Source organism: Heterocephalus glaber, unplaced genomic scaffold (assembly GCF_053883595.1).
Source record: "Heterocephalus glaber isolate CG9 unplaced genomic scaffold, H.glaber_assembly_v1.0 deba00001606, whole genome shotgun sequence".
In the NCBI taxonomy this organism is placed as follows: domain Eukaryota; kingdom Metazoa; phylum Chordata; class Mammalia; order Rodentia; family Bathyergidae; genus Heterocephalus; species Heterocephalus glaber.
In genome coordinates this window covers 14,180,101-14,195,834 of record NW_028258377.1, presented here as the reverse complement: position 1 = coordinate 14,195,834, position 15,734 = coordinate 14,180,101, and the positions used below count along the sequence as shown (strand labels likewise).

General features: G+C 36.0%; 1 non-coding gene across 1 annotated transcript; it reads left to right on the top strand.

The window, feature by feature from the left end:
• The first annotated feature begins 11,320 nt into the window (after window positions 1–11,320).
• LOC147822944 (U6 spliceosomal RNA) lies at window positions 11,321–11,427 on the top strand. Its single transcript, XR_015444904.1, has one exon. It is a non-coding gene; the product is annotated as a U6 spliceosomal RNA (small nuclear RNA).
• Window positions 11,428–15,734: the final 4,307 nt, after the last annotated feature.

The window sequence follows — 15,734 nt, the reverse complement described above, 5'->3', positions numbered from 1 at the left end:
AAAACAGGAATGAAATTCAATGAAATAGAAAACAACTGATCAGTAGAAGCTAACATAAGAGGAAAGCTTCATGATTTGTGGGTAAGCAAAGTTTTTTACATGAGAACACAAAAGCATAGAGGAAAAAATATGGAAATTGAATTTCAACAACATATTTTTTTCTTTAAGGACACCATTAAGGCAACCTAGTTTCTTGCATCTAGTATATATAAACAACTTACATAGCTCAGTATTAAAAAAGAAAAACAATTCAATAAAAAGTAGGTAAAAGCTTTACTTTCTATAGAAAATATCTGTTAATACCTAATAAGTGTATGAAATACATCATCACTAATTGTCAAGAAAACATAATTTTAAACCACAATTGGATACCACCTCCACAACCCTATAAAGGCAAAACTGGAGTGACAACAGCAAGTGTTGGTGAGAGTGTGGAGTAAGTGGAACTCACAATTTTCTAGGTGGTGCTGTTTAAATGATACAATCAACTTGGCAAAGTTTAGCCATTTCTTACAATTTAAACACACACATAAATTGTAATATACCCAGACAACAGAACAATACTGATCACAAAAAGGACTGAACATTTGATCCACAAATATGGATGAATCTCAGAATCATGCTGAACAAAAGAAGTCAGGCCCAAAAGAGTCCCAGCTGTTGGTTTTATTTATATGAAATTCTAGGAAAGACAAATCACAATGATGGGAAGCAGACAGTGGTTTCCTGAGATGGGGAGGCGAGAAACTGATTCACAAGATATAGAATAAAACTTTTGGGGAATTCCATGGAAATATTCTATATATCATGCAGTGTGGATTAGCCCTGATTAATCCTACAGACTGGGTGGCTTAAATAATATACATTTATGTCTCCCAATTCCAGAATCTGGGAAGTCTAAAATGAAAATGCTAGTGAAGGCCCCTTTCCTGGCTTTCACATAATCACCTTCTTGCTGTGCCTTCACCTGGTGGGGAAAACAAGGGCTCTGGCCCCTCCTCTCCTTACAAGGACACTGATCCCATCAAAAAGGCCCATCCTCACATCCTCCTCTAAATCCATTTACTCCCCAAAGGCCCCACCTCCAAACACCATCACACTGATGATTAGACTTTCAACATGCCAATTTGGAGGGTACACAAATACTCAGTTCATGAAACATGTTGGTTACAGCAGTATATACCTTTTTCAAAGGACACTGGACTGAACAGTTGAAATGAATGCATTTAATTTGATTTAGCTTATATCTCAATAAAGGTTGTTTTGAAAATAAATGCATGACAAAATATAAATATTGGGGAAACACTCTGTGTTCACTTGTAATACACATCCTTTCTAAATGTCACATACAAAACTTTATCTTTGTCTTGCTTCTTTTTCTGCTTTATCATTCTCTGGGTGAGACGGAGAGGGAGAGAGAGAAACAGAAGAGAGATAGAGAGAGAGAGAGAGAGAGACAGAGATCCCATCTTTGCCCCCACCCACCCACACACACACACATACAATGGTTCATGGCTCAGGACTCAGTGTTATAAGGAACCAGCACCTCTTTTAGACAGTGGGAGTAAGGTACCTCGACCAATGACCGAGAAGTATCCCACTGTGACTCTCATTAACATTTTTCACTTCCACTGTCAGGGACAAAAGAAGAGTAATTTTATATATAAATAGGGGCAATGGTACCAAATAAGGTACCAAAGGAAGTGAAACTTGTTTCAGCCTTGGGATTAAATAATACATTGATGCTGAAATAATTGTTTAATAGGGATAAAAAGAGACTGCTATTTCCTGTTTATAAAGCTGGACAGAAATAAACTACCAAGCAATCAATATGGGATTTGTAGACAGAAAGTTTATATTTATGAATTTAAAATGATAAATTTTTTCTCTTGCTGGAGATTTTTTAAACCACAAAATATAAATTCATGTCTCTCTAAATTATATCTCCAGAAGAAACTGCTCTCAAAATTGCACTCCCTTTATCAGTGGTGTAGACCACAAAGAATTCTCTTTCTTCAGTTGAGCAGCCTTATGACTTTTGCAGTTGGTAATACACATTAGCTCTCTGGGACTTCAGATCTCAATTCTCTTTACAACTCAAGACACTTTCGCATTCAGTAATTTGAACATCTAATCCCATGGCATCATGTTGTAATAAAAAAATTCTTTCACTTCATTTATAAGTAAAATTTGTCCCTCTTCCCTAGCTCAGAAGTGGGATGGCAGGAAGTCTACAGATTAAAAGACAGGTGCATCTAGCTTTTTTATTTCCCTGCTTTGAGCTTTCTCTGAAAGTTTGTCAGCCACTGTCTCTGATTTCTCCAGCGTTGAGCAAAAGTGGGAAGAAGAGTTGACTGCAAAACACTTCATGGCTAACTCTGGCTGATAATGTCATAGCTCTCACCTTTCTCTCTGGGACCCAGAAGTAATTAAACCTGCAACTGAATCATGGCTTGTACTTGGTTTATAGGAAGACCACATGCCCTCTACCTACCACACTTCCTGGCCCATATCAATCCACAGGAAGCACTCACCCTTTCTCTAATCAAAAGAACTCTGAGAACACAGTTAACTTTTTCAAGCAGAAAAAAAACTTTCCTTAAAATCTTGAATCTCTTCTTTCACAATTATGATATGAGTAAAATATTTCAAAGTCATCTAACAGTTTTATTCCATCCAATTTGATATTTCTGCGTGGGAGTCTCAATCTAGAATAAAATAGCTATTATCTTCATGCCTCAACTGCAATTGAGACAAGAGTCCCATTTAAATACCCCAATATAGACCCATGGAAAAATTAGGAGAGAATAAGACTGCATATTTGTTCAGCCACATAAGTAGGTGGTGGATGGAGCTTATAGCTTATCAAGCTTGAAGGATTTTTTTTAATATAATGTGGAGAAATTTGATGAAATTAATAGTATTTCTAAATTCTGTTCATCAAAACTATGCTAACTAAAACTCATACTTTAAAAATTAGATTGCTTAAAACTAACCATATTTAACACACAAGGCATTAATGTATTTCATATAATACTTTTTATTGCTAAGTTTGAAATGAATGCATGCTCTGCTTGTTATACAAAACTTGGAAAAATATTGAAGAGTGTGTTATGGGTAAATTTCTCCATAAAAAGAAAACAATAAAATGCTGCATTTGCAAAACTTTCTAAATTTGATTCTGAGTTCTCACTGTCCAAGGAGTGTATGAAACCCAAAAATCATATTAGGAGCATCTCCCTCTCCATTGTGTTACACAACTATTTCAGGGATGTGGACCCAAAAAAACATTGTAGAACCTGCCTCTTAATTCATGGTGGCCATGCCTTCCTTTTTGCTCTCTGCTAGGAAGACGCTCATGGAGAGCACTAACCTTCTTCTGCTACCTGTTGGGCACTTTTGCTCTGAGTGAATCACAGAGATGGTTCAGCTAATGGAGACCTTCACAGAGCCTGCTAAAGTAAAGATGCTTACCATCTTGCTATCTCAACTATGCCATTACACTATAAGCTCTTACATCTTCTGGGGACACTCCCTATGAGATTGTGTTAGCCCATTTTCTATTTCTATTCCTGAGCACTACAGACTAGATAATTTATAAAGAATAGTGGCTTATTTAGCTCATAGCTATGGAGTCTGAAAGGTTCCAAGTATGGCTATAGCAACAGCTAGGCACCCAGTAAGGATCTTACTGCTATAGCCTAGCATAGTGAAGTACATCACATGGTGAGACAGAGAAAGCGTAACAAAGCCACTCCTGAAGTAACTCACTGATCTGTTAATCCATCTGTGGAGTAATCTATTCCATGAAGGCAGAGTCTTTGTTACCAATCCCAGCTGATCCAACTCCTGATGGCTTACAATGGAGGTTAAATTTTAGCATGAGTTTTGGTGGGTATATTCAAACCATAGCACAGGAAACCCGGCACCTCCTCAGTATTGAAGAGGATTTTCAGAGCTGGACCTCTGTCCACCTGCACCCACTAAACCACACACCCCCAACCTTGGCTTCCTGAGCAGTGCAGCCTCATCTTTTCCAGACAGCAAGAGTTCATAAACCTACTGACTCTCCCTGGGATATAAAAAGCTTCAAGGACACAACATCTCACTAAGAAATCAAAAGAAAACTCAATTTCCTCTTCATGGTAAGACTATCTCTGAGAAAACATGACCTAGTTAAGTATGTTAGTCTGCTTCATTAATTTTTTCCAAAAAATGCCTTATTACCAGAATAAATAAGAAAATTAAAATAATACATAATCCCATACACAGAAATTAATGAATTAAAATATTTATTATACAAAGAGATAAAACTAATTGGTAGAACAAATTCTTTTGCCAAAATTATACACAAGATGCCTTTACACAAACAGGTAAAAAATGAAACTAAAATTGGCAAAGAGTTATGCTCTCAAAGTAAAAAATGCAAATTCAAAAACTAGTGTGGTTTTACTTTTGACCTATTAAATAAATGACAAACAAAAAGTGCTCTAGACAGAATTAAACAAATAAAATCAAACAAATGTTCTTTGCCCTATTCCTCTGCTAAATACAACTAAGAATCATGGGTAGTACATATCACACAAACTGTATAGATTCTGAAAGGTGGAAAGAGGAAGCCAATGATTAGAAAACTTGGAACTGGTGCACAATATTGGCAGGAATTAACCCAGGATCAGTTTAAGTCCAGCTTGGTGCCTCCTCACTACAAATAAATGCTAGGTATTTCCAGCACCATAATCTGTTAATTTATTAATGCAGTCAGTTCTGTAAAAACTTTGACTTTAATGAAATATCTATCGAGGCAATCAGCTCATAGAGTTTATTTGAGAAAGACGTTATTTTCATTTGTTGACTTGTTACTGAACCCACTCTTGCTCTGCATGAAAACCAGTGCCTGAGAGGAGTGTTGGAAGAAAGTAGGCTTTAATGACAATGCTAGTAACTTGGGAGGAGGTAGACATTTTAATGTCTCAGGTACCACTTTCCAAGGCTTTTGGAAAGCAGAAAACTATTTATATGAGGATCAGGTTTGGGATTACATGCAAAAAGCAGTGTTTCCCAGGAGCTTGAGTCAGGCTGACCAAAGCAAAAGGTAGAAGGGGAGGGAAAGAGAAAGGCGAGAGATAGTTTTAAACTTCTAGTGTTGAAAAATGGAGGAAGAAACTAAAATTCTAGGAATGAAGACAGGCTCTAGAAGCTAAAAAGGTGGGCAGATTTTTCTTAGTTTTTTGGCCTGACTGCAAGATACCTGCAACAGGAGGCAAGATCCAGGGAGGGAGAGATATTTTGCCCATTTCCTCCTGTTTGCTGTAATAGCTGATGGTCAGGAACCTGCTGGGAGTCAGCAGTATAGATTACTGACAATGAAGTCAAATATTCAAGGTGAAATCCCAACTCCAGAGCCAGTCCCAGCACCTGGACGGAGGCTCCCCCACTGCCATTACATGCTCCTAGGGCAGAGAAGATGAGCCACGCAGGTGCCAGAAGCACTGCCCCCCCACCATGGAAATAAGAAGACACGTAAACAAGCCTCAAAAACAGACTTCCAGGTCACCTATAGCAAACCCAAAGGGAAATGAGATGGAACATTCTGGTACTCAACCACCTGGACTCTCTGAACTGGCAACAAAAAAGGATCTGGGAAAAATGAAATCAGAAATAATTACTCAGATAGCAGCAACGACTGTGCTCATAGTGCAAGACATGATTAATCTAGAGAGGACACAGATAAAAAAAAATAGAGGAGCTGAGGAAAATGATGGAATCCCAACATAGGAAACAAATGGAATCCATAAAACAGATGCAAACAGATTTTCAGGAGATTAAAAACTCCATCAAAAGTCTGCACAGCAGAATGAACCAATGTGAGGATAGAATTTCACATATAGAAGATAAGATTGCAATTAGTGACCAGGAAAAGAAAAATTACTGTAAAATTGTAAGGGAACACAAGAAATCAATCCAGCAACTGCTAGATGATGCAAAGAAGAATAACATAAGACTGATTGGAGTCAATGAAGAAAGAGGAGAGAGTGCAGATGACATAAAAAAACTGTTCACAGAAGTGATGGCAGAAAACTTCCCAAGGAGGGGAAAAGAACTTGATATACAGAAAAGTGAGACATATGGGACTCCAGCTACCCTTGATCAAAAAAAATCTACACATAGGCATATAATAGTTAAGATTCCAGAAACCCAGCAGAAGAACAAAATTCTACAAGCAATGAGAGAAAAGAAACAAATCCCATACAAAGGAAAGCCCATCAGAATCACAGCAGACTTCTCAATGCAAACCCTCAAGGCAAGAAGAGCTTAGAGTGATGTATTTCAAGCCCTAAAGGAAAACAGCCTCCAACCCAGACTGATGTACCCTGCAAAACTATCTTTCAAAATTGGTGGAGGAATAAGATACTTTCATGATAAAGAGCACCTCAGGAACTTCATGAATACCAAACCAGAACTCCATAAAATTTTAGACAATATCCTAGGAAAAGATGAGGATCACAACCCCAGGAAACCCAGCAGAATGAATCCATTGGGTGTGACAAATTAAACACAAAGGGGGAGAATCCAACAAAAAGAAAAAGTCATGACAAGGCTTTTAAAACTTTTGACTTCATCTCCCTAATGAGTGTATAATTCAATCTTATTATTGTACTGATTAGTATTTTTCTGATTCTAGAGTTGCACACCATTCCATGTGCTATACTGGCTATCACATCTTATGTCTACTTTTTAATTGGGTTGTCTATTAATGAGCTCTATTATTTATATATCCTGCTCATAGGTTATATGCATTGTAAATATGGTCTGTTTAAGGACTACTTTTCATTTTAATGATGTCATTTAAAAATTCTAAATTTTGATTGAATCTCATTTATCAATTTTTTTCTTTTATACATCATGTTTTTTGTATCCTAGGTAGTTCTTGCCTACCCTAAATTCATACGCATTTTCCCTTATAATTTCTTCTTAAAGTTTTATACTTTTAGGCTTTCATATTTAGGTTCATAGATCCCTTCAAGTTATTTTCATGGATGGAAATAAAGGGTTGAGGCTAATTTTTTATATACGGATACCAGGTGTTCTAGTGCCATTTGCTGAAAACACTATCTTTTCCTCAGCTCTTGAATTGAGTTTATATTCTATAAAATGTTAATGTTAAATAATCTTTCAAAACTCAGTGGACCATACATGTGTGGTTCTATTTCTAGATTCTCTGTTTTATTCCAATGATCTATATGTCTTTCCTTCCACCAACACTGCCTTGATTACTGTAGCTTTAGAGGAAGTCTTAAAATTAGGCACTAAAAAAAAATTAGATACTAAATGTCTTCCAACACTGTTTTTTTTCTTTTTTTTTTTTACTTTTCTAGATCCTTTGTACTCCTACATAATTTTTAAATTTAAATATCCAATTCTTCATTTATAGCAAGTGTACATAGACCTGAATTTTTATATATACCTTGTGTTTGCTAATCCTGCTAAATTCAAGTACAAGTTCTAGGGGCTCCTAGAGATTTCTTAGTATTTTCTCTGTAGATGATCATTTCATCTACATATAAAGATTTTGCTTCTACCTTGCCAATCCTATCCTAACTGTGTCATTTTATTGCCAGACTATTTTGGTTTGGGCCTAGGTTTCAAAGTTTAATGGACAGATAAAGAGTAAGCATATCTGCCCTTGTTCCCCACCTTAAAGAGAAAGCATTGTATCTTCTCCATTCATATAAGGTGTTCTCACTGGAAGTATGGAGTACATGTCTTTAATTTGTTGAGAAGGTTCTGTTCTACTTCTAGTCTCCTGATAGCTTTTACCAAGAACAGCTGTGGAATTTAGTTCAATACATTTTCTCCAACTAGTGACAGGATCATATGGTTTTTTCCTTTCCTCTGTTAAAATGATGACTTTTGGGGGTGGATCTTCCAGTGCTGAACCAACACTGCCATCCCTATAACAAAACCACTTTCTACATCCTGCCAGCTCTGTCTTCTAATAGTTTGTTTTGTTAAACAAATTTTTATCAAAAAAAAAAATTTTATCTATGTCCATACTTTTTTCTTCTATCATCTTTATCCAGTTTTAGGATTAGCACAGTGTTGATTTCCTAAAATGAGGGGAGAAGTGTTCCTTTTTTTTTCTGCTTTAAATGTTGGATATAATTTATCAGTTAAAATGTATATGAGCCTGCTGTTGTCATATAGGTAGGCTTTCAAGCTAGGAATATACTTTCTTTAATAGGTGCTATTCAAATTTTATATTTCCTTCAGAGTTAGTTTCATTAAATTGTCTTCCAAGGTACTTCTTAGAAGTTGTCAAATTTATTTCAAAACAGATTTTTGAAATATGCTTTCTATATCCTTTTAAATTCTGTAAAATCTGTGGTAATGTCTCCTAGGTCTTGATATTTTAATTTTAAAAATGTATAACTGATATTGTGTAATAGGAAGTAAAGGTCTAAAGGAGCAGGGGAATTGGGAGGGGTAGGGGAAGGGAAAAAAGGGAAAAGGAAAAAATGGAAACAAAATCTTTGCAAATAGGGAAGGGTGGAGGAGGTGAAGGGAGGGCAGGGGAAGGGGAAAAAAATAAGAACCAAGATACTCATGTAATGATACAAGATCCCAATGATGTATGTAAATGTATTTTATACCTAAAATGCACCAATAAACTTAATGGTGAAAAAAAAAAAGAAAAGAAAACTTGAACTGCAGAAAAAAATGTGCAATGAGTTCCCTGGGTTTTCTTTTTGTTTCATGTATTCTAAACTATATATACTTTGAGCATTCTAATCCAAAATTCAAACTTTTCCAAAGTCTGAAAAGTTTTGAGCAAAAATAGCATAATGTCATGAGCAGAAAATTCCATACTATGAAATTTTGTTTTGTGCACAAAATTATTTAAAATATTGTGTAAAATTACCCTTTGTCCATGTGTAGAAGATGTATTTGAAATATAATTGCATGTTTAGATTTAGGAACATCATTAACACATATCATTAGGCTTATACAAATAGTCCAAAATCCAAAAATATCCAAAATCCAAAATACTTCTAGTCCCAAGCTCTTTGGATAAGAGGTACTGGGCCAATCAGTTTCCTGTTGCTATAATAAGATAACTGATAATCAATTCAAAAATAGGAGATGTTGGTTTGTGGCTCACAGTTTTAGAGATTTCAGTCTATTGTCAAGTGCCCCCATTGCTTTTGGGTCTCTGGCAAGGCAGCATATTATGAAGGTGAGTCTGTAGTAGAGTAAAGCCCATTCACCTCATGGATGGCACATGAAAAAGAGAAGACAAGGCGGAGCCTGGTTTCAGCATCCCTCCAAAGTCAGGCCTCTAATGTCCACTAGGCTCCATCTCTTAAAGGTTCCCACCAACTCCCAATGACACCAAACTGAGGACAAAATCTTTAACACGTGGACATTTGGTGGACATTCAAGATCCAAACTATAGTAGGTACTCAATCAGTGAGGCACAATTGGTGACTACAGTAAGGTTTAAATTTTTTATATGTATTACAGTAAAAGACATTGCCATTCATCTCCCTCAAAATACTTCCCCTCACTTTCAACACACTTATTCTATTGTTCTTGTCACTTTCTGAAGCAGTTCTGAAAGTCCTTTTTGCAATTGTCTTTAGCTGTGCTGTCACAGCTGGCTTGATGTCTTGAATGGATTAAAAACATTTACGTTTTGTGGTAATTTTGACTTTGGGAAAGACCCAGAAGTTGCACAGTGCCAGATCCAGTGAATGAGGTATATAAAGACCCACTGTAATGTTTTTAAAAGCTTGCCTTTCCTTTGTATAGCACTTGACAGCAGCATTCACCATATTTTTTTACCACATCGCATAAAGGTAATCATGAAAAAAGATACCTAGAATGGCTTCAGAAAGTAGCAAGAAGGATAGGGTGAGTGAGTTTGAAGCGAGGAGGGGTATTTTGAGAAGGATTAATGGCAATGTGTCTTTTACTGTAATATTTTTTTATTTAAACATTCACCACATATCACACTTCATATTAAAACACAAAATTTTAAAAAATAATAAATAAATAATAAATAAATAAATAAATAAATAAAAATTTAAAATAAAACACAAAATTTAAACAACATCAGGGCCGGGGATTTAGCTCAGTGGTTCCGGCGCCTGCCTTGCAAGCACAAGGTCCCGAGTTCGATCCCAACATCAACAACATCAAGGTTCTTATATCAGTAATACCTGAAATGCTCCTGACTAAATAACAAAAATCATCATACTAAGATCGAGGAAAACCTAAAACAGAATAAGAAAAAGCCATCAATAGACCCCAAAACTACCATTAATACTCTCTGACAAAGATTTTAAAGAGTCATCTTAAAAAGCCTTCAACAAACAATTATACATATATGTAAAACAAATGAAAAAATAGAAAGTTCAGTAAAGACAAAGTATTAACACAGATAAAAAAAAATACAGTACAAAGAAGAACCAAATAGAAACAATTTCTAAAAAGTAAAATAACCCAAAAGAAAAACTCACTGGATAAACTTAGTAGCAGCATGGAGAGGATAAAGAAAAGAATCAGGGAATCCGATGAGAGAAAATTGGAAATTACCTAATCTGAACAACCAAGAGAAAATATACCAAACATGGACAAATCCACAGAGACATATGAAACTATAACAAAACATCCAATGTTCATGCCATCAGAGTCTGAGTAGAGGAGAGAGTAGAGATGAAAAAATACTTAAAGAAGTAACAGCTAAAATTTTCTAGTTTGAAAAAAATTCCATAACCAAAAACAACATAAGCCTACAGATTCAGATTCAAGAACCTACATACACCCAAAGCAATCCATGGAAATACACATTATAACCATGCTTCTGACAATTGAAGACAAACATCTTCAAAGCAGCAAATAATAGCTGTAAGAAGAAAACAAGTAAGAGTTAGCAGTGGATTTCCCATCAGAAACTACGAGGTCATATTTTTCACATGTTGAAAGAAAATAACTGTCAAATCAGAATTCTGTATCCAGTGAAAAGATTTTTCAGTAATAAAAAGAGATCAAGACATTCTCAGATGAAGAAAAATTCACAAGTTAAGCCACAGCATGCCTTATTCATGAGTTGGGAAGCAACATTGTAAAGATAGCAGTTCTTCTTAAATTGATATACAGTTATCCTTAAATTGAAATTTTTCACGACCCAGAAGATTGGTGAAGAGGTCTTAAATCTGATACCAAAAAAATGATCTATAAAAGAAAATAAATAAATATATTGGACATCATCAAAGTTAAAAGTTTCAGTTTGCAGAAGATCCTAATAAAACAATGAGTGCTCACTTCAGCCGCACATATACTAAAACTGGAACAATACAGAGAAGATTAGCATGGCCCCTGCGCAAGGATGACACGCAAATTTGTGAAGCGTTCCATATTTTAAAAAATAAAAAATAAATAAAAATAAAACAATGAAAAGAAAAGCTACAGTTTGGGGAAAGTATTTTCCAAAGTACTCATCTGATAAAGGACTCATATCTAGAACACACAAAAACTCCCAAACTTTAATATTTTTAAAAATTGATTTAATCAGAAAATAGGCCAAGAAAGGAAGAGATGTTACATAGAAGAGAATAAACATATGTCAACCTGTTATATAAATGGATCAAAGATGGTCTCTGGGTTTCAGCCTCTAGGTTGTTTGTTTCTTCACCGCAAGCTAAAACCTATTAATTCAAAATTCTGCTGCCATCAACTTCGAATTGTCTGAAACAGCACAAACAGAAAGCAGATTTTTCAGCCATTTAGAACTTGTCTACTTTACACAGCCAGAGAAATCTCACCTGATATCTGGCTACCATTGACAAGCTAGAACCTAGACCCCAAATTTGTATGAGTGTGTAGGAGAATTCTGTGACCTAGACTCTCTGCTGTGGCACTGAACCGCATCACCTAGATGTGTAAGCTCTCTCTGTCCTCCTCTCCCCAAGAGTTCCCATTATTTCCACCTCTCCTCCTGCAAAGGGGACCCATGCACTGCACCAGAACCTCTGGACAAGCCCTGCTATAAGAGGTTCACCCTCTCATGCCACCCTGTGCAAGCACCACCCAAAGCTTGTCATGTGTTATTGCCTTTCATTGTCATATTATTTTGCTTGATCAGCTCCAAATTGCTCAAACCCCCAACACGAACATACATATACATGAAAAGATGTTCTCTATCACTAGTCATTGAAAGAAATGTAAATTAAAACCATGATAACATATCACTACACATCTATTACTATAGCTAAAATTTAAAAATTGACAATACGAAATGATAGCAAAAATGTGGAAAAACTAGATCTCTCATATATCATGGATGGGATTGTCGAATGTACAGTCATTCTAGAAAATAGATTGGCAGTTTCTTAAAAACTAAACATACATTTACCGTACAGCCCAGTCACTGAACTCCTAAATATTTATCCCAGAGAAACAGAGGTTTATACCTATGCAAAATCTTTGCCATAGCAGCTTGATCAGAAATTTCTCAAAACTGGAAATAATGAAATATCCTTCAATAAATAAATGGTTAAACAAACTGCAATGCATCCATATCATGGAATACTGCTTAATAATAAAAAGGAATGAATTAGTAATGCATGCAATAACTTGGATTGATCTCAAGAACATTATGCTGAATGAGGAAAAAAAACTCCATCTCTAAAGGGCAAATGTTGCCTGATTCAATTTAAATCACACTCTCAAAATGACACAATTGAAGGGATGAAGAGCAGATTTACTATTGCTGGGAGTCAAGAATGGAGGACAGGGAAGAATGATAAAGGGTATCACAAAAAAGATCCTTTGGTGAAGGAACAGTTCTATCCTTGACTGTAGTCATAGTTTCTCAAATGTATAAGGGCATAGAACCAACACACACATTGCAGCAGTGACAGACCTATAATTTTTATATTATACGGTCATCCCCCAGTGTCTGTGGAACATTGGCTCTGGACCCCCTAAAGATACCAAAATCGGTGGATGATCAGATCTCTTATTTAGAGCAACATCGTAGTATTTGCATAGACCTACACAAATCCTCCCATATACTTTAAATCTCGGTAATTTATAATCCCTAGTACAGTGTATATGCTATGTGAAGTTTTTAAATATTATTTAGGAAATAATTACACAATTTAAAAATCTGTTCATAGTCAATACAAATGGATTTTTTTCAGGCACATGTTTTTGATCTGTGGTTGGTTGAATGTGCAGATGTGTAGCCCATGTATACAAGGACTGACAGCTACTTTATGTGAAGAGGGTTCATGTAAGATGGCACAAAAGAATTTCTCCTAACCCGTTCCATTGAACCAATTCCTCTCTGTACAGCAGGCTGGCTGATGCCCACTGGGCTACTATCACTCACCTCTGTGGGATACTCCTGAGCATTCTGTCCCAGTGCTCCCACCAATTGAGTTGTCTGCTTACCAAGAGTGAGCTGTATTTGTTCCCAAACATATTAAGGATTCTTGAACTGTTTTTCTAATTATGTAATTAAAATAAACATTATGAAAACCAATTAAATTGAAGTGGGATAAATAAGAGAGTTGCTGTTTCTATGAAAACTAAATTGAAGGCTTTGGGAAAAAAACAAATCACTCATGCAAAATTATGGATATTGAAGTAAGTGTGGGCGAGTCAACAGTAAAAGATATGGAGGGGGGCATTGAAAAGCCCTGAAGGGTGCTGCTTTCACATGCTCTCACAAGATGTCCAAGTTCTATAAAAGGATTTTCTTGTACAGAATTCCAAATTGAATATTTAGGATGGTGCATTATTGAGTAATTCACACGCAGGAAAGACAACACAAAACTCCAAACAGAAGACACATACAGGAAGGTCTTGACTCTGCATGAAAAGATTAGTTACATATAGGTTTACATACAGACAGGTAGAATAAAATGTAGTCCTTTATTCTCCATTTTAATTGATTACCTACCACTCCCAATGACAGCCATCCTCAATATCCTCAGGAGATTGGTTCCACAACCCCCATGAATTCTTAACTCTACACATGCACATGTGCCCTGTACAAAATGGAATCCTAGTTCATGTAACCTGCACACATCCTCCTGTACACTTTAAATCATGTGTAGATCACTAATGATAACTAGTACAATATAAATTCTATGTAAGTAATTAAACACAGTATTAGAGAATAATGATAAAAATGCAATATTTTTCTAATATTTCTGACCCAGAGTTGGTTATATAGTAGAAATTTGGTACATTGGTCACCCATATGTCATACCAATGCCCTCATTTTAATTCAGAGGTTTATGTCTCTGCTTCCCTGTGTACAGTCTTGCTCCTACTATGAATCTAAGCATTTACCTTCACCATTACAGCTAAGTACGTGTTGTAGAATAACACAAGAACAGGAAACCACAGCAGCTAGTAGGTATTCACTCTAATGGAAGACATGGAACAAGACTTCCAGGTAGTGCCTGAAACACAGACCAATGAAACTACCCCAAATTTTGTCCTTTGTATGCACCTGGTTCTTCAACTCCCTTACTAACTCCGCGAACTCATTTGCATTCTGCAAGAAAATCCCGCTCTTGCCAAGTTCTTCTGAGTTGGTTTCTGCTACTTGCCAACAAAGAACCCTACCTGACTCAATTTATAAAAGTAGAAAAATTAAAACCACCTAAATGTCAAAAAATTGGAAAACAACCAAGTAAATTATAGCTCATCCACTCAAAAAATATTATGTTGCCATTAAAATTATAGTTATTAGAACATATAATAAAATAAAAAAGTGTATAATATCTGAAAAAAGTAAATCATTCTCAGTATGATCACAACTCTCTAAAATATGCATAAGAGAACTTCAAAATGATAACTTATATTCAAATGGTGTGGGTTTTGTTCTTTTTCTGTATTTTTAACATTTTACTAATTAAACTATTTTTTAGATGGAAAAGCTAATTCTTATATTTGTGGAGTTTTTTAATAGCAAAACAAAGCCAGGTGTGAATATTTTGGTCCTTTTTTGTTTTCACTGTCTGTCTTTGTAACAGAGAATGAGTCCTCCTAGTGGCTCACTTCTTAACTGCTCAGTGCCATGTAATGGAGAATCAACTCAAATTCTTGTGTGCTCAGGATGTTTGAGGCACAGTGCTAGTTTTCCTCAGCTCTAATCCATACAGCAATCCTGTGAGATCCATACTGTTATTCCCAACTTTCAGAGAAAAAAATTGAAACTCAGCATTTAAGTAACAGATGAAGACCACATGGGAAGTGACAGAGACAGGCTTTACCTGGCATGGCACAGTATCTGTCACATGGTCTATAGCACAATTTTAGTTATATATGTAACAAGGAGTTAAAATTGGGCTTTCATCCAGGTGTCAAGATGCAACAGCCATGACATTTCCAACTGAGGAACTGCTGCAAGTGTTAAAAAAAAATCTTTGAGCACCATTGCTGGGACACTTCCCCCATCCACTTGGATAATATTAAAAGATTTTAAATGGAGGATGGAGAAATGTATAAGGACTATTTTGAAGAAAACTATGCTGGAAGTGCCTTACTTTCTTCCAACTGTAAGCTTCATAATCAGATCTGTCTCTGCCTCTGGGAGCACAGCAGATGGGCTGGATCCTGACAGACAAATGAAGGAGTGAAGGGCTGGAAACTACATTTCCAGGATGCCAGGTTCAATGCCACCTCAGTACTTCCCAGGGAAAAAGTGAGGT